General features: G+C 40.6%; 1 long non-coding RNA gene across 1 annotated transcript; it reads left to right on the forward strand.

The window, feature by feature from the left end:
* The first annotated feature begins 2,872 nt into the window (after positions 1 to 2,872).
* On the forward strand, positions 2,873 to 4,213 carry LOC121032809 (uncharacterized). Its single transcript, XR_005791498.1, has 2 exons — positions 2,873 to 3,041; positions 3,591 to 4,213. It is a non-coding gene; the product is annotated as an uncharacterized LOC121032809 (long non-coding RNA).
* Positions 4,214 to 18,717: the final 14,504 nt, after the last annotated feature.

An 18,717-nucleotide genomic window follows, 5' to 3' on the forward strand; every position in this document is an offset into this window, starting at 1 on the left:
AAATTCGCTCTTCCTCTACCTTTTCTATGCTAATCAATTTCTATTCTGGCCCTCAAGGAATTGGACGACGCCACCTCATTGGTTAATGGTGGATCTGTTTTGCTGAATCTACTGATTCCAATGCTAATGTTTTCCAAACACAGCCTTGCAGACACATCCAGATGTAATGTTTTCCCAGCTATCAGGGCGTCCTTTAACCCAGTTAAGTTGACACATAAAATTAACCATCACAGATGGGATCGATGAAACTCATATGTGTTAAGTGTACATAAGCATACATAAGCTAATAGCATACCCGTTATAGGTAAAACTCATGAGATGTGCTAAAGATAGAAAATGAGCAAAGAAGTCACTTGAAAAACATGAGCAGAATTCATAAGCTATGTTAAATGTGGATAATACACTAGCAACTTTCAAGACATATTACACATATGATAAATAGGATGAAACGAGCAAAAGTGTTTACAGAAGAAAAATATGAGATGGGCCAAGTCATGAGGTACAGATCATGTCACTTCTAGGTTGACAGCTAATCGTCCCTAAATTGGCTACTCATTTGGACCCATCCTGGCCCCATTGTGCTTGGGTTAAGCAACACGGACAAAACCACGGTTGTTCAGCAGGCCCGCTGGCGATTCACAGCTGAGGCCCTAAGTACTTGCCCCTGGGTTCTAATGGAGGCAGTGCCTGTAACCCACCCCAGGCACTTCCTGCTTAACCTCAACTCTGGTCCTTGTGACTGGAAGAGAGGGGTTGGAGAGAGGAAGGGAGGGAGAGAGAGAGAGACGTGAGAATCCCAAGATTCAGGGAGGGTCATCTTTTACCGTGCTTGTTCTCTATGCTATATTGCACTATTCTATCTCCCCCCACACAGCGTCTCACTGTGTGTTTTGAATAAATTAATACACCACTGACTTAGGTGTCTGTGAGCCTCTCTTCAGTGAACTTTAGGATGAACCTTGTTCATTTCCATGGAAAGGGCAGGTGGAATTTTGTGAGGGATTGCATTGCATGTATAGATCAATTTGGGAGTATTGTCATCTTACGGATATTGAGTTTTCCAATCTGTGACACAAGATGTCTTTCCATTTATTTAGGCCTTAAAAAAAGATTTTTCCAATCGTGTTTTGTAATTTTCAGTGTACAAGTGTTGCATTTATTTTGTGAAGTTGATTCCTAAGCACTTTTTGGTGCTATTGTAAATAATAAACAATTAGCGGAATGTTGTGCAACTATTAAAATGCAATTTAGGAAGTACGGTATGTATAATAACAGACACTATTGTTGGAAGTAAGATCTAATAATCATTGGAAGATGATTTCCATTTAAGGAACAAGATAAGAACACCAAATCATATGTATTATAACTGTACTGTTACTATGTACCCAAAATAAGCAAATAAACCTGTACACAGAAGTCCTAAAGTAAAATGTAATTTTTCTTTTTCCACCTCTTTGTAATTTCAAACACGTCTTTAATGACAATGATTACTTCTATCGTGAAAACTCTAAATATATTATTTATTTATTTATTTATTTAAAAATTTTTTTTTCAACATTTATTTATTTTGGGGACAGAGAGAGACAGAGCATGAACGGGGGAGGGGCAGAGAGAGAGGGAGACACAGAATCGGAAACAGGCTCCAGGCTCCAAGCCATCAGCCCAGAGCCTGACGCGGGGCTTGAACTCACGGACCGTGAGATCGTGACCTGGCTGAAGTCGGACGCTTAACCGACTGCGCCACCCAGGCGCCCCTAATTTTTTTAATTAAAAAAAATTTTAGAGAGAGTGAGTACAAGCAAGGGAGAGGGGAGAAGGAAAAGAGAGAGAGATTGAGAATCTCAAGTAAGCTTCACGCTCAGTGCAGAATCCAGTGCAGGGCTTGATCCCAGGACCCGGAGCCGAAATCAAGAGTCAGACACTCAAACAACTGAGCCATCCAGGTGCCCCCTGAATTTGTAATTAAAAAACCCAATAACCTTGAATTATTTGGGTGGTTAAAATAGCCAGACTGGATTATTTACGATACATCTTCTTTGAGAGTTTATTGTATGTTTATTCTTACAATGCTAAAAATAATATTGTTATAGTTGATGTCAAATTGACACCAGTTGATCACATAAGACTTTTTAGAGTTTCTCATGCTAAGCAGCTCATGTAACATTCATTATTCTACTGACCAGATCTTTTTTTACCATATAGATTTTTAATTTCTTTTTAATTCCCCATTCACATGTATTGATGCTATACATTATCGTAGATAATCCTTAGTGCAAGAGTCAGTATATGATTAAAAATTATAATAGCAGAAAACTGTACATTTGACATTACAGGAAAACAATTTTTATTTTTTATTGTGTAAATAATTCAAATTCTGGCCCAGCATACAGGCCATTGTCAGAACACTCTAATTCTTTTCTTTTTAACGTTTATTTATTTTTTGAGAGAGAGCATGAGACAGAGCTCGAGAGGGGAAGGGCAGAGAGAGAGGGAGACACAGAATCTGAAGCAGGCTCCAGGCTGTGAGCTGTCAGCACAGAGCCCGATGCAGGGCTGGAACCCATGAATCATGAGATCATGACCTGAGCTGAAGTTGGACACCGACTGAGCCACCCAGGTGCCCCATGAACACTCTAATTCTTATGCCTCAAACTTTCTGAGAGTTCATTTCATGGATACAAGAAAAAACAAACCAGTGTCTCTTATATTTGCTGTCCACATTGTCTGAAAGAGGCAGATTAAACAAATTTTTTTTTAATGTTTATCTTTGAGAGATAGAGCAGGGGAGGGGCAGAGAGAAAGGAGGACAGAAGATCCAAGGTGAGCTCCATGCTGACAGAAGAGAGCCCGATGTGGGGCTGGAACTCGTGAACCATGAGATCCTGACCTAAGCTGAAGTCAGAAGCTCAACCGACTGAGCCACTCAGGTGCCCCTGAAAGAGACCGCTTTATCTTCATGTATAGAAAAATGAGTTATTGCTGGAATCCTCCACATTCGTAAAGCACGTCTCTCCCCATCACTAAATGGATCTTCTGAGCAGGTACTGCAGAGAGTCTGAGGATCCGGGAGCACCTTTTGAGCTGCTCCCCTCCTCCTCCCAGGAGTCCTGTTTCCCCCTGGCTAATTGGAATAGGTTCTGCCTGAGTACTGCTTCATGCTGGGAAGACTATGCCCCACAGTTTAATTAGCTGATAATTCTAATCTACTAATTTAACTAACACTTCTTTTGAGCATTGTGTCCACCTGGCACAACATTTCTGAGACTTAATACAAGGGCGCACGGTTTCCGGGCAGTTTGCCTCCGTTTACTGAACCACTATGGCACCTTCATTATTTGATTTAACTCTTCTATTCTCTGGCATTGTGAGGTTTTCAGCCAAACCCACTGATGTGTGCTCATGAACACCAGTTGTCTACAAATCACCTGCTTTTCTGAGGAAGGATCTTATTACTAAAACACAGCTAGTTCCCGCCAAGAAGAGGGCTTAGATTTCTTTGGCCGGCTTGATGCTTTATCAGACTGCCTGTTTGCTCTCTGTAGTCATTGTGCTAAGCCCAAATTTCTTCCTTCTCTTTTTGTTCTGGGAAGGTCCTGCTGCGAATGACTCTCCAGCCTCCCCGGGGACACTGGACCTTGCTGTGCCCCACCCTGCAGCTAGATCCTTCTGTGATATGAGTACAATGGTTCTACTTCCTGTCACCATCTCAGGGGCGTCATTTAAACCCAAGGTCATCCAAAAAGTTACAGCCTGCACCTGCCCCCCACCCTCCATGGCTGTCAGAAGATACTGTACCCTTCCTCTGCTTCTATTCTGGTCGCCCTTGTCCCTCCCTTGGTAAAAGACTCCCACTGGAATCAGTAAAGGCAGGACCGGCAAAGCCAAGGGTGCTACAAGCCATCCCTTTGTTCTGAGGACAGCTAGTTCCAAGAAGCGCTCTCTTAAAAATGGGAACACCCTCAAGGGGAAGTCACCTGAAACGCAAAATACCTCTGTGAAAAGGAGAAGCAGATTCTACTGTAACTAACTCTGTGACCTTGGGCTTGAAGCCATCTTTCTTCAAGTCTCAGCTTCCTCATCCAAGAAAGGGGAGCTTGGACTGGACCTATTTCTTCAGTTTCTGCAGGTTGAGAGATTGCTTTGTGAATCTGATGAAAGTCACAGACTATCTCCCTACAATGGTGCACGTGTGCAAATTAAAAACTATATATAGGACTCTGAGAGGCTCAGTTGTTAAGCATTTGACTTTGGCTCAGGTCATGATCTCATGGTTCGTGAGTTCGAGACCCCCATCAGGTGAGCTCGAGCCCCTCTTCGGGTGAACATGAGACACATTTTGGGTGAGCCCTGCTTCTCTCTCTGTCTCTCCCCCCACCCTGTCCCTAGTGGGATTCTCTCTCTCTCTCTCTCTCTCTCTCTCTCTGCCCCTTGCTCATCTGCGCCCTCTCTCTCTCTCTTTTTGAAAAAACTAAAACAAAAATAGATATATAAAATTATAAACAAATTAGGATTGACTCAGTCTGTAGGCCCACAGCTACTGGATTAAAATAAGAAATAAACAAGCAAACAAACTAAACCATGAACACTGTCTCTAAATTCATTTTGAATTAAAACATTTTTTTTATTTATTGTTGCGAGAGAAAGAGAGAGAGACTGAGAGTGATTGGGGGATGGACAAAGAGAGAAAGAGATCCAGAATTCGAAGCAGGCTCCAGGCTCTGAGCCTGCTCTGTCAGCACAGAGCTCAATGTGGGGATCAAACTCACAAACCATGAGATCATGAACTGAGCTGAAGTCAGATGCTTAACTGACTGAGCCACCCAGGCGCCCCCTCTAAGTTCACTTTGAAGTCTTACATTCTGTGATTCCAACCTCCCCATCCAGGTTCCTGACATGACTTGGATGTCCCCTGCACTGATAGGTCCCTCATGCCTCATTTCTGTGTGATGTTGTCACCTGTTTGTTTTATTTGCTAACTGTAGAAGATCACCTTTGGACGAAATCACGAAATGTGATGAGACACTACAGGACCCTATCATCAGCCATTTCTTCTCACTTTTCAAATTTATCTGTCTTTTTAAAATTTTATTTTTAAAATGGTGGTAAAATATACATTAAAGTTGACCATTTTAAAAAATATGTTTATTATTTTAAGAGATAAGGGGCAGAGAGAGAGAGAGAGAGAGAGAGAGAGAGAAAGAGAGAGAATCCCAAACAGACTCCATGCTCTATGCAGAGCTGACGTGGGGCTCAATCCCACGAACTGTGAGATCATGACTTGAGTGGAAATCAAGTTAGATGCTTAACCAACTGAGCCATCCAGGCGCCCTTTAAAGCTTACCATCTTACCCATTTTTAAATGTACAGCTCACAGTGACATAGCACATTTACATTGTCGTGCAGGCGTCGTCACTACCCAGCTCCACAATGTTTTCATTTTCCTCAATTAGAACTCTGGACCCATTCGACGGTAATGTCCTCTTGCCCCCGCCCCTGGCTACCACCATTCTACTTTCTGTCTTTGTAAATCTGACTGTCCCAGGTGGCTCACGTAAGTGGAATCATAGAGTGTTTGTCCTTGTGTCTGTTTTAGTTTCCTTATACTGTCCTCAGGTTTCAGCCATGGTGTGGCATGTAGAATTTCATTCCCTTATCAAGGATAAATAATATTTCATTGCATCTATCAGCCACATTTTCTCTAATTCATCTATCTGTTGATGGACACTTGGGTTGCTTCTGCATGTTGGGTTTTGAACAACGCTGCAAGGGACAAGTGTGTACAAATGTCTATTTGGGCTCCAGCTTTTTATCTGGGGTATGTGCCCAGAAGCAGCGTTGCTGGATCAAATGGTAATTCAATATTTAATTTTTTGAGGAAAGGCCATACATTTTTTCTACCATTTTATATTCATACCAACTGGCATAAGGGTTCCAATATATATATATATATATATATATATATATATATATATATATGTATATGTATATTTCTGTGCTCCCCCCCCTTTCTTCTTCTCTTAAATATTTGCTTAGTCTGTAGTGCTGAAGAACATAATTTTTTGGTAGGTTTTAGTAGAAAAAGTGGAACAATTGCTTAGCTTTCTGTTATTTATTACTATTATTAATATTACTGCATTCATGTTCTTGAAATTGAAATGAGTCTTAAAACTAAGCATCAAAAGAAACTTGCCCATTGCCAATTATAATATAAGTCTCATCACCTATGTACCTACCAGTGCAGCCACACTTTGCAGATTCTGTGTATCTATTGGGTTAACTGAATTATTTCCCTGGATACGTTTCATGGTGTTGCATGGTAATTGACATTTGGAACGTTAATAAATAAGTATCTTCCAAAACATTACACCATGACACAGCATTGAGACCCAAAGACAAAAATGTCACAGAAGATTGTTCTATGACGCGATGCAATGAAAACAGGAAAACTGCTAAATCTGCTGAGTGTTAATAGAACCCCCCCCCCCAGCAAATTATAAGATTTGTAGACGTAAATGACACTTAAAAAATGTAAAGCCCAAAATGTGGAGATAAATGTAAAGCAGAACAGAATATAAGTTTCTGTTTTTGGATGCATTTATCAGAAAGTAGGTGGGAATGAAAACATCCCCTGTCCCTTAAGATGACACATGTGTTAGAATAGCTGCCCTGATTCCAAAATGGAAGGCACGGGTTGAGGTCCTGCACGTCTGGATTGCCTGTTGATATCTTGACCTTTAGTCAGAGCCAAAGAAATTTCTGTCTTTCTTAAGCCACAGCAAGTTTGGACCCTATTACAGCATCCTAACCAACAGAGACCTACTTCACCCCGCATGAACGACCAGCTTCTCCGTGAACTGGAAACCTAAATTGGGAAGTTTAAGCCGTAACACTAACAAAGGAAAGAAAGGAAAATGTCTTTGGAACTTGAGGGAGAGAAAAGGTTTTAAACAAAATACCAAAGACTACGATGCATGAGAGAAAAAAAAAATGAGAGATTCGACTCCACAAAAATTAAGGATTTTTGTTGAATGAAGGACAGCACAGAAAAAGTGACAGAGGAGAAGGTAAGAAGACTTGTTTAAGATAGAAAAGTAGACCACAGGTCAATATCTACACTATACAAGGAACTCTAGTGAGTGAACAAGAAGGAGGCAACTGTATCCATTTTCTGTATGCTGCTGTATCAGATGACCACAAACTCACTGGCTTAGAACGACAAAAAATTTTGATTTTACAGTTTTTCAGATCCAAAGTGTGACAAGGCTATCCCTGGCTAAACTCAAGGTGTCTGCAGGGTTATGCCCTCTCTGCAGACTCTAGAGGAAAATCCCCTTCTTGCCTTTTCCGGCTTTTGGAGCTAACAGCATTCCCTGGTCACCGTCAAAGCCAGTGATAGCAAATGAATCTCATGCTGCCTGTGACCTCCTTTTTTGTCCCCCCCCATCTTTAAAGCCATTTATTTGTTTATTATTTATTTATTTAATGTTTGTTTTTGAGAGAGACAGCGTGAACCAGGGAGAGGCAGAGAGAGAGAGGGGGACAGAGGATCCAAAGCGGGCTCCGCGCTGACAGCAGTAAACCCAATGAGGGGCTCGAACTCACAAACTACAAGATCATGATCTGAGCCGAAGTCAGAGACTCAATCAACTGAGCCACCCAAGCACCCCTTATGGTTACACTGGGCCCACTAAGAAAATCTAGGATAATTTCTCTATGTTAAACTCATCTGATTAACAACCTTAATTCCACCTGCAACTTTAATTCTCCTTTGCCATGTAAAGTAAGATACTCGTAGGTTCCAGGGAGCAGGATGCGGACATCTTTGGGGGAACTATTATTCTGCTAACTAGGTACACATCAGAACAAAAGACAAAGGATTTGAATTTGCAGAGGGGGAAACACTTAGGATTAACAAATTATGGTCAGAAACTACCAGTACAATGATCTTAAGTGTCATCCGTTCATTCATTTTTTAATCAGAATATTTAGTAAGCAGACAACATGGGCACAACTCCTGTGGAAAAGCACAGACGGAGAGGTCTTCAAGTGGTCAGCCAAAGGTCCCTGTGAGACCCAGTCTTCCCTAGACCTTCTGAAGTGTCCTAAAATACTGTCAGTAAGAAGTGTATTCATTGTAGAGACCTGCTATGCGAGAAGACGTTCTTTAGAATTCCAAGACTTTTGTCTTCATTTCAGAGTCAACATGACACGGTGTTTAATCTATCTGATTGCTGTGCAAGGTTACCTTCACAGATTAAGAGAGGGCTCAAAGTATTTTTTAAAGAAATTACCAGTGTTAGCCCTAGACTGCCTTTTTGCCTTAACTGGTATCCCACTTTCCCTTAGAGATACTTAACTTTAAAATTGAGTCAGCACTGAAAAAAAAAAAAAAAATCCACACTATCAAAATGCACTCTGTAGAAGTGACTAGAATCAGTATTTTATTTACAGATCCAAGATGCATTCAACATGGCTGTCTCACCAGCCAAGGCAGGGCTGAAAGTCAGGGTCATTTTCAGAACTTCAATTAAATAGATTACATTCAGCAGGGGCACAAATGGAGGCCATTATCATTAAAGTTGAGTTGAGAGAGAGATTGCAAACTTGGGCACCGCGTGAAGATCACAGGAAAATGTGTGTTTGTGCTAGATCTGTAAAGAGTTGGCTTTTATTTCTTTTCCCTGGAAGTTACACTTGCCAGGAATCATGTATCTGACTATAATAATGAGGTTATATGACTTTACATATTGAAAAGATACCTAAACATAATAACAATATTACTTTGAACTTGCACTGCACTCTTCATCCAAGAACTTCTCCATCATTAGCTAATCGAATCTCACGGTGTGGAAATGAAAGTATCTACTTACCTCACTTTACCAAAGGGAGTGTTTCTGAGAAGTTAAGTGACAGTGAACATTTAAATGGAAGGTAGTAGGGAAATGGGGACAGAAATGTCTTGCTGAATAATGTAGATATCTGGGAATGAAACTCAAAGGTTCACATAAGAGCCATTCATCTAATCGAACACTTTAATTTTTTTTTTTTAATGTTTATTTTTGAGAGAGACAGAGCATGAGCAGGGGAGGGGCAGAGAGAGCGGGAGACACAGAATCCGAAACAGGCTCCAGGCTCTGAGCTGTCAGCACAGAGCCCGATGCGGGGCTCGAACTCACGAACTGTGAGATCATGACCTGAGCCGAAGTCAGCCGCTCAACCAACTGAACCACCCAGGTGCCCTTAATCGATCACTTTAGAAGGCTACATCTAAATGTCACCAGATATATAGAAAATGCTGCTTTCATAAGTTCTCAGAAAAGGACACTCTTCTAATTCTCCTTACCAAACTATGTTGATGTCTTGACACATTAAGTTCTTTCTAAAATAAATTTTTGTTTTCAACTTAATGTCTTCTTATTGCTTTTATTTCTGTAACACCTTATTGAAACATAATTCACATGCCATGTAATTCAGCAATGTAAGGTGTACATTTCAATGGTTTTTATTTATTCATAGTTACGTGGAACTGTCACCACAGGTAATTTTAGAACATTTTCATTGTCATCATCTCCAAAAGAAACCCCCACTCCTTAGCTGTGGCTACTCTTTTCCCCCAACGACTACTGAATCTAAGTAAACACTACATCATTTTGCTTCTGTAGATGTGCCTTCTCAGGATATTTCACGTAAGCGAGATCATATAATAAGTGGTCTTTTGTGTTGTCTTCTTTCACTGGGCATAATGTTTCCAAGTTTCATCCATGTTATCGGGTGTATCAGTATTTCATTCCCCCCACCTTTTTTTTTTTTTTTTTTTTTGCTATATAATGTTTCTTTTTACGGATATGATTTATCCATTCCATCTACCCATGTTTTATCCACTCATGAATTACAGACATTTTGGTTGCTTCTATCTTTCAGCTCTTGTGAATAAGGCTGTTATGAACATTCATGTACAAGTTTTTGTGAGTACGTGCTTTCATGTTGGGGGCAAGTACCTAGAAGTAGAATTGCTGTTTACCTTTTTGAGGGGCTGTTGACTATTTTCCAAGGTTGCTGCAGCATTATACATTTCTACAGCAGTATAGAGGGGTTCTGGTTTCTCCACATCCTCGCCAAAACTTGTTATTTGCTGACTTTTTCCTAAAATTTCAATTAATTTAGAAAAATTTTTTAATGTGTATTTATTTTTGAGAGAGATAAGGACAGAGCGCAAGAAGGGAAGGGCCAGAGAGAGAGAGAGGGAGACACAGAATCCGAAGCAGACTCCAGGCTCTGAGCTGTCAGCACAGAGCCCGTTGTGGTGCTCTAACTCATGGACTGTGAGATCATGACCTGAGCTGAAGTTGGACGCCCAACTGACTGAACCACCCAGGCGCCCCTCAATTAATTTTTTTAATTGAGGGGAAATTCACATAACATAAAATTAACATTTTAATTAAACTATACAGTTCAGTAGCATTGAGAATGTTCACAATATTGTGCAACCATCACCTTTATCTAGGTCCAAAACATTGTCATCATCCCCAAAAGAGGACTTTGTACCCATTTATCGGTCACTGCCCATTCCCTCCTCCCACCATCCTCAGAGGGGATGAATTGTTTCCCAGCCAAATCCACATACTGAAGCTCTCTCAATATGACTATATTTGGAGAGAATACCTTTAAGGAAGTAATTAAGGTTAAATGAGGTCATAAGGTGGAACCCTAATCCCGTAGGACTTCTGTCCTTATAAGAAGAGTAAGAGTCACTGGAGAGGCTCTCCCCCCAGGCACATAAAGAGGAAAATCTGTGAGGGGACACAGCTAGAGGGCAGCCATCTCCAAGCCAGAATGAGAGGTCTCACCAGAAACTAAATTTTCTGGTGCCTTGACCTTGAACTCCTTTATTTCATCAGACTTCAGGATTTATTTATTCCCTCCCAGTTCATCCAGAACTGTGAGGAAATACAGCTCGTTGTCCAAGCCACCCAGCTTGTGGTGTTTTGTTATGGCAGCCTGAGCAAACTCATACCCAGATAAATGGAATCATATCATAGGTGACCTTTTGTGACGTGGTTCTTTCACCTGATACAATGTTTTCAAAGGTCATCCGTGTTGCAGCGTGTATAACTACTTCATTTCGTCTTATGGCTAAATAGTATCCAATTGTATTTTTGCATACCCATTTCCTCCATAGTAGGACATTTGAGTTATTTCCACCTTGGCTATTGCAAATAGGTCTGTTATGAACACTCGTGTGCAAGTATTTGCTTGAATACTTGTTTTCAGTTCTTTTGGGTATATATCTAGGAGGAGAATTGCTGGGTGGTATGTTAATTCTATGTTTAACTTTTTGAGGGACTGCCAGACTGTTTTCCACAGTGGCCGCATCATTTTAGATTCTCAACAGCGGCATGTGAGGCTTCCAATTTCTCCATTTCTTTGCCAACAATGCCATTTCTCCTCTTTTTGATTTTAGCCATCCTAGAGAGTGTGATGGGGTATCTCATTTTGTTTTTGTTTTTGTTTTTGTTTTTTGATTTGCATTTCCTTGACAACTAATGATATTCACGATCTTTTCATGTCCTGAATTTTTGCTCGTGTTTTTGCTGTCACGTCTAAGAAACCATTACCTAAATCACACCATGAAGATGTATACCTATGTTTTGTGTGTGTGTGTGTGTGTGTGTGTGTGTGTGTGTGTGTGTGTGTGTTTCTGGAGAATTTTATAGTTTCAGGGCTTGTATTTAGGACGTTAATCCACTTAGAGTTCATTTTGTAGACGGTATGAGGTATGGATCTAAATTCATTCTTTTGCATGTGGATATCCAGTTGTCCCATTTGTGGAAAAACACTAGTCTTTCCTCATCGAATTATCTTGCCACACTGATAGATAGTCAATTGACCAAAATGTGAGTGATTATTTCTGGGTTGTCAATTGTATTGAGCTTTGTAGTAAGTTTTGAAACTGGGAAGCAGAAGTCGTTCAATTTTGTTTTGGCTAGTCTGTTTCCCTTAATTTCCATATGAATATAAGCCAATAATGTCCATATTCTTTCCATGCGGGTAACCATATCACTTTCTACGAGAATGGTGGCTGCATATTTGACAGAAATTGCTTTAAATCTGTAGTTCAGTTTGGGGGAGTATTGCCATTTTAACAATATAAAATCTTCCAATCATTGACACAGGATGTCTTTCTATTTATTTAGGTCTTTTATTTTTTATTTATTTATTTTTTAAAAGTTTATTTATTTATTTTGAGAGAGAGTGCACGAGCAAAGGAGAGGCGGGGGTGGGGGGGTGGGGGGAGATCCCAAGCAGGCTCTGCACTGTCAGCACAGAGCCTGATGTGGGGCTGGAACTCACAAACTGTGAGATCATGACCTGAATCGAAATCAAGAGTTGGATGCTCAACCGACCCAGCCACCCAGGTGCCCCATCTATTTATTCAGGTCTTTTAAAATGCTTTTCAATGATACTTTGTAATTTTCCATGTGGATGTCTTATATTTGTTTTAAATTTATTCCTAAGCATTTTATTCTGTTTATTGTTATTGTAATCATTTTCTTAACTTAGTTTTTGGATTTTTTGTTGCTTGCATACACAAATAGAACTTTATTTTGTACACTGATTTTGTATTCTGTAACCTTGTTTAGTCTTTCCTTTGCTCTAATAGTTTCTTTGTGGATTCCTTAGAATTTTCTACATGTAAGGTCATGTCACCTGCAAATAGAAATAGATTTACTCTTCCTTTCTAATCTGGATGTCTTTTATTTCTTTTTCTTGCCAATTACGCTGAATAAAACTTCCAGTATAATGTTGAACAGAAATGGTGATAGACATCCTTGTCTGCTTCTCCACATCTATAATTAAGACCCCTATTTATTAACATGTGCAAAGAAAGCAGAGTTCAAATCCATGTGCTTTGCTATTTGAAGTGGAACATGAATATACCTTGCGTCAATTCTCCCAGTTTAAAATGGCATAAAATATTTATTACCTTTCTGTTTTGGTATTGGGAAAATGAATTAGAATTTGATGATCCCCTTAAAAATTAAATATTATGTAAATTCATAGGACAAAGTTATGGAGCATAATTAGGAAAATTCACAAGTAGGGGATGAAACTTTTAGCCATGCGTCTCTTTCCTTCTTAAAGATCAGAATTATTAATAAATCATTAATAAAGGATCTTTGTTCTTAAGTAAGGCAGACTGGGCTCCAGGTGACTTTCTGGAAGACCCACAGAATGTTTGCCTGCCCTGGGCACCATGAATAACTTCCCTACATCTATTGGTTAGAATCCTTTTGTTGACGAATCCTATTGCTTGCTTTTTTTTTTTTTAAATATGTTCTCGTGATAAATAAATTAATAACCCAATTAATGTAAAAGGAGCTTGTGAAAGTATTTCTCTTTTGGGCCAATAGTTTCTTCCCTCTGCAAAATGAGGAAAATTCCCTTTGTTCTGGAAATTGTGCCTGGCAATGGCTGCACAAGTAGCTGTAAGGCCCTGAGCACCTCTGTCTGTAAGGCCTTCTATAATGGGCGGCAAGCCTGCTTCTGAGGCCAGGCGCCAACGAAGGGAGCGACCCCGTGGTTACGCTTGCAGCCATAGTGAGATGCCATGCAACGTTGCATTCGATCCCTAGAAAGACAACTATTTCGGTCCATTCAGGCTCCTATAACAAAATACCATAGCTTGAATAGGGATGGCTTCTAAGCAACAGAAATTTACTTCTCACAGTTTTAGAGGCTGGAAAGCCCAAGATCAAAGTGCTAACAGGTCGGTGTTTGATGGGGACCCAGCTTTCTGGTTCAAAGACAAATCTTTTTTCTGCATCTTCACATGGCAGAGAGGGGAAGGACCTATCTGGAATATCTTATAATTTTTAAAATTCTATTTATTTATTTTGAGAGAGAGAGAGAGAGAGTGAGTGTAAATGGGGGAGGGGCAGAGAGAGAGAGGCGGGGAAGAGAATGCCAAGCAGGCTCCATGCTGTCAGCACAGAGCTGATACAGGGCTTGATCCCACAAACTGTGAGATCATGATCTGAGCCAAAATTAAGTGTTGGATGATCAACCGACTGAGCCACCCAGGCGCCCCAATGGGTGCTATTTTTAACCCCAATTTCTACTTGTAGAAGCTGAGGTTTAGGGGTTATAGAGGCATCAGGTTTTTCCCCCCTACCAAAGATTCTTTCTGCCCATTTTCTGTCAATCCCACCTATTTCCTTGGTGGAAATCTGCCCAACTCCTTTTAACTCTGTTCCAATTATAATACCCTGCCCTGCAGCTCAGAGTGTGAATAAATAACCTACGAACGGGCAATCTCATAATGTCGATTCTGATGGGGTTCTCACCATGGATTTTACATCCAGATGTTGGCAGAAAAGCTTTCCCTTTCTTCTAGGGTCGCTATATGGGAAGATGGAAGTCTGGACCATGTTCCCCTCTTTCCCTACATTTTGCCAGTTATACAAAAGAATGAGACAAACACACTCAGAGAAGCAAAGCTAAGATATTGAGAAAAAGAATATTAGTGTCTTTTGAGTCTCTAAGGCCAGATCCTTTTCTAGAGTGAGGTAATAAATAACTGATTTTTGCGTACTTCTTTGAGTAAAAGTTTTGTCATTTGCAATCAGGAAAGTTAATTAGCTCACCCATAATCATGCAACTAAGAAGGTTGCAAAGCTGGTTTTAAACCTATGACTGGGGGCACCTGGGTGGTTCAGTTGGTTAAGCGTCTGACTCTGTTTCAGCTCAGGTTATGATCTCACTATTCTTGAGTTCAAGCCCTGCGTCAGGCTCTGTGCTGACAGTGTGGAACCTACTTGGGATTCCCTGTCTCCCTCCCTCTCTCTCTCTGTTTCCCTACCTTGTGCATGTGCATTCTCTCTCTCTCTCTCTCTCTCTCTCTCTCTCTCTCTCTCTCTCAAAATAAAATAAACATCAAACCTATGTTTGGTTCCAAGGTTTGTGCTCTACATAATACTTTGTTTTAAGACCCTGTTTAGCTTATATGAATATGAGGCAGATATTTTAATTTAAATGTTTATTTTTGAGACAGAGCATGAGTAGGGGAGGGACAGAGGTGGGGTGGGGGACAGAGGATCTGAAGCGGGCCCGTGCTGACAGCAGCAAACCTGATGAGGGGCTTGAACTCATGCACCTTGAGATCATGACCTGAACTGAAGTCAGATGCTCAGCAGACTGAGGCACCCAAGCACCCCCAGATGTTTTAATGTAGTCAGGTAAGAGAAATAAAGGGTAGGAAATGCATATGATCGCAACTGACAGACCCACTGTACATAACCCAAGTATTAGAATTCATGTTCACATTGTGAGGAAAAACAAAAGTGCACAACTTTTCCAAGAAAAAAAAAAAAAAGCATTTCTTTTTCTCCTAGCACAAATCACCACAAATAGTATCATGAGCTCTTAGGAGAGTAACTGAATATTTCCTGTGACCTAGGGCATAAATATCTTCACCAAAGCCAAATGATTGGGTAAAGCAGACTGAGGCCATGCCTGCTAGTGATGTATGGGTATGGGTAAAAGGTTGAAGAATGGCTGAGAGTTAAGTGGACCCATGCGCTTCTGGGTCCATGTTTTTTTTCCATTGTGTTGCATAGCTTGTGATGATAAGCAGATTCCAACATACAAGGTCTCTACTCTTCATCCCTTTCCTGATCCATATATACATTGCCAGCTGGATGACTACCATTTATCATCCGGTAAAATGCCACACGTTTTTATTGTAAGTTAGGATTTAAATTAATGTAACAAACACGGTTGTTAGCACAAGTAGAGAATTACAAATAGCCATACATACAGTTCTCCATACATCCACACAGGCATATATGGTTCATTGTTTCAAGTACTCAGGCATTGTATAGAAAATTTACATCGATGTTCAAAATTATAAAAGCCCAAGTTGCTGATTGAGATTGAGTAATAGTAAAAATTAATAACTAAAGTGTATGCAGGAGAGACCTGATTAAAACCTCCTTCTAAATAGATCTTGGGTGAGATTGAAAGTATGAAAATAGCAGTTTCAGAATGGTCAGGAATAACCATAGTTAGAACATTATAAATCTAAATTCATGATATATGATTAAAACTTTTCTTAGATGTAGATTCATGGAATTATCTGCAGCTAAATAAGAATGAAAACAAAGCAATGAAACCTTTGGTTCAAGAAGTTAGAAAAGGAGCCAGAAAACAAACCTAAGAAAGGAGTGACAAAAGCAAGTGATAATAAATAAAAGTACAGTAAATACCTTAGAATCTGGGTATTCTCTTTAACAGAATTAATACATTGAAGATTGATTCTTCGAGGAAAAATTGGCAAACCAGTACTTAGTCTAATAGAAAAATGACACATAATTGCTTTGAATGTAATAAGCAGGACTTAATAACTTTTGTCTAATTATAAAAACAATATACACTCGGGGCGCCTGGGTGGCGCAGTCGGTTAAGCGTCCGACTTCAGCCAGGTCACGATCTCGCGGTCCGTGAGTTCGAGCCCCGCGTCGGGCTCTGGGCTGATGGCTCAGAGCCTGGAGCCTGTTTCTGATTCTGTGTCTCCCTCTCTCTCTGCCCCTCCCCCGTTCATGCTCTGTCTCTCTCTGTCCCAAAAATAAATTAAAAAAAAAAACGTTGAAAAAAAGAAGAAAAAAAATTAAAAAAAAAATTAGAAAATAAAAGCAACATAAACAAAACCACTTTTGATGGATGGTAACTAGGCATACTGTGGTTGATCATCTTGCAGTGTATACAAATATCAAATCATGTTGTACACCTGAAACTGATATAATGTTATGTGTTCATTATATCTCATTTAAAAAGAGACCATTTTATAGTTTGATCCCCCCTTTTAACTTGAAACATGCTTGTTTTACATTATAGTTTACCCCTGAACAACACAGGCCTTTGGGGCAGTGACTCCTGTGCAGTCAAAAATCCACATATAATTTTTGATTCCCTAAAACTTAACTACCGAGTGTCTAGGGTAGACATGAAGCCTTCCCCATAATAGTTGATTAGCACAAATTTTGTAGGTTATACTTAGCATACACTGTATTCTTACAACATAGCAAGCCACAGTAAAGAAAATGTTAAGAAAATCGCGAGGAAGAGAAAATACATCTAGAGTACCGTATTGTATTTATTGAAAAAAATCTGTGGGTAAGTGGACCTGTGCAATTCCAACCCATGTTGATCAAGAGTCAACTGTAATTTATTTTTCTCCCACAGTATTATCACTGACCCTTCCCCACTGACATCCTCAGTTTCTCATCATCTAAGACTTTTCATCTTAGAAATATCTTTCTAAAGTTATTTCCATTATTCTTCTGTACTGTCATATGTATTTTGACTTTGATACTTCAAATCCACAAATCTAAGCTTTCATGCTTGGATAACTACAGAAACTTCTCAGCTGGTATAATTGTTTCCACTTTTTGGTCCCTTTGGCACAGTACCCATCAAAAGCTCTTACCCTAGGGTTGAAGAATGTAGCCACTGTCACCAATCTCGGCCAGGGAGGCTCAGGTATGGGCTAGTGGGGCATCAGTTAAATATCCACACCTCTTTTTCCTCCCACTCTCCAATTTCCTATCGCCGTCTCCCATTCCCGACAGCCACCTGGAAGCCAGAGGGACAAATGGAGAACTAGCATGCTAGTCACCTCCCCGTCCACCTCCCAGAGGTAATTTGGCCGCCTAGAATTTCTCTCTTTCCCTGACCTTGACGGACTCATTCTGAATCCTTGCCTTTGCTTGAACTGTTCTCTCTGGCAGGAATTCCCTTACCCCATTTCTTTGCCTGGCAGACAAATTCCTACTTATTCTTCCAGATCTGGGTCTAACATCACCACTCTCTAACCTACCTACACACCTTGCAGGGGCAGCAAGGTCCTAAGAATGTCACAAGGAAAATTTAGGTCAGGCTCTCAATCTGCCACTTAAGTAGTTGATGTGACTGTGGATGAAGAACTCCTATGAATTTAAGTTCATTTTTTTGCAAAATAGGAATGGGTATATGTACCTTGACATCCTTCTCCTAGGGAAATTGAAAACATTGGTGAGAGAAATGTTCTCTAAAATGCAAATCTCTTTACAAATTTAATCTTGTTGCTGCTCTTACCATTGCTTAGATTTTTTTTTTCTTTTTTCTTTTCCTATTTGTTCAGACTAATCACAGTGCCATGCCAGCTTTGGTGACATTCAAATATCAATTCACACCCTTACCCCGCCCCCTCCCCATTTTTTTTTTTTCTTTTCTTTCTACAGTCCTCTTTTTTCCCTCTTCTGTTCAGTTATGTTCTCCTTGTCCCTCCTCAGGTGTTTATACAGAACTTAGGTGTCCAAGGACACTGCTTGCCTTTGCAGGTACATTTTACAATTAAAGAGGATACGTGAATTTAGTTACCAACGGCGGGGCGGGGGGTGGGGGGGGCGCTGGTGGAAGTGCGGGAATCCAAACTCTGTATTGTAAATTGTAAGGCTCCGGGAGCCAAGAATTCAGGTTGGCAGAGCCAGGGCTACTTTGCAGGGCCTGGTTGGGCTTTGCCAGACCCGTGCCTCCCGCGCCGGAGCCCGCGCTGGGACGCCGGAACCCTCGGCGGGTGGGTGCAGCGGCGGGTCCGGAATTCCGGGAGAGGAGCACAGAGGAGCGAAGACCACAACTCCCGACGTGCACGGCGGCCAAGGCGGGTTCTACTCCCTGCTT

The sequence above is a fragment of the Herpailurus yagouaroundi genome, unplaced genomic scaffold (genome assembly GCF_014898765.1).
Source record: "Herpailurus yagouaroundi ecotype Mexico unplaced genomic scaffold, PumYag 142, whole genome shotgun sequence".
In the NCBI taxonomy this organism is placed as follows: Eukaryota; Metazoa; Chordata; class Mammalia; order Carnivora; family Felidae; genus Herpailurus; species Herpailurus yagouaroundi.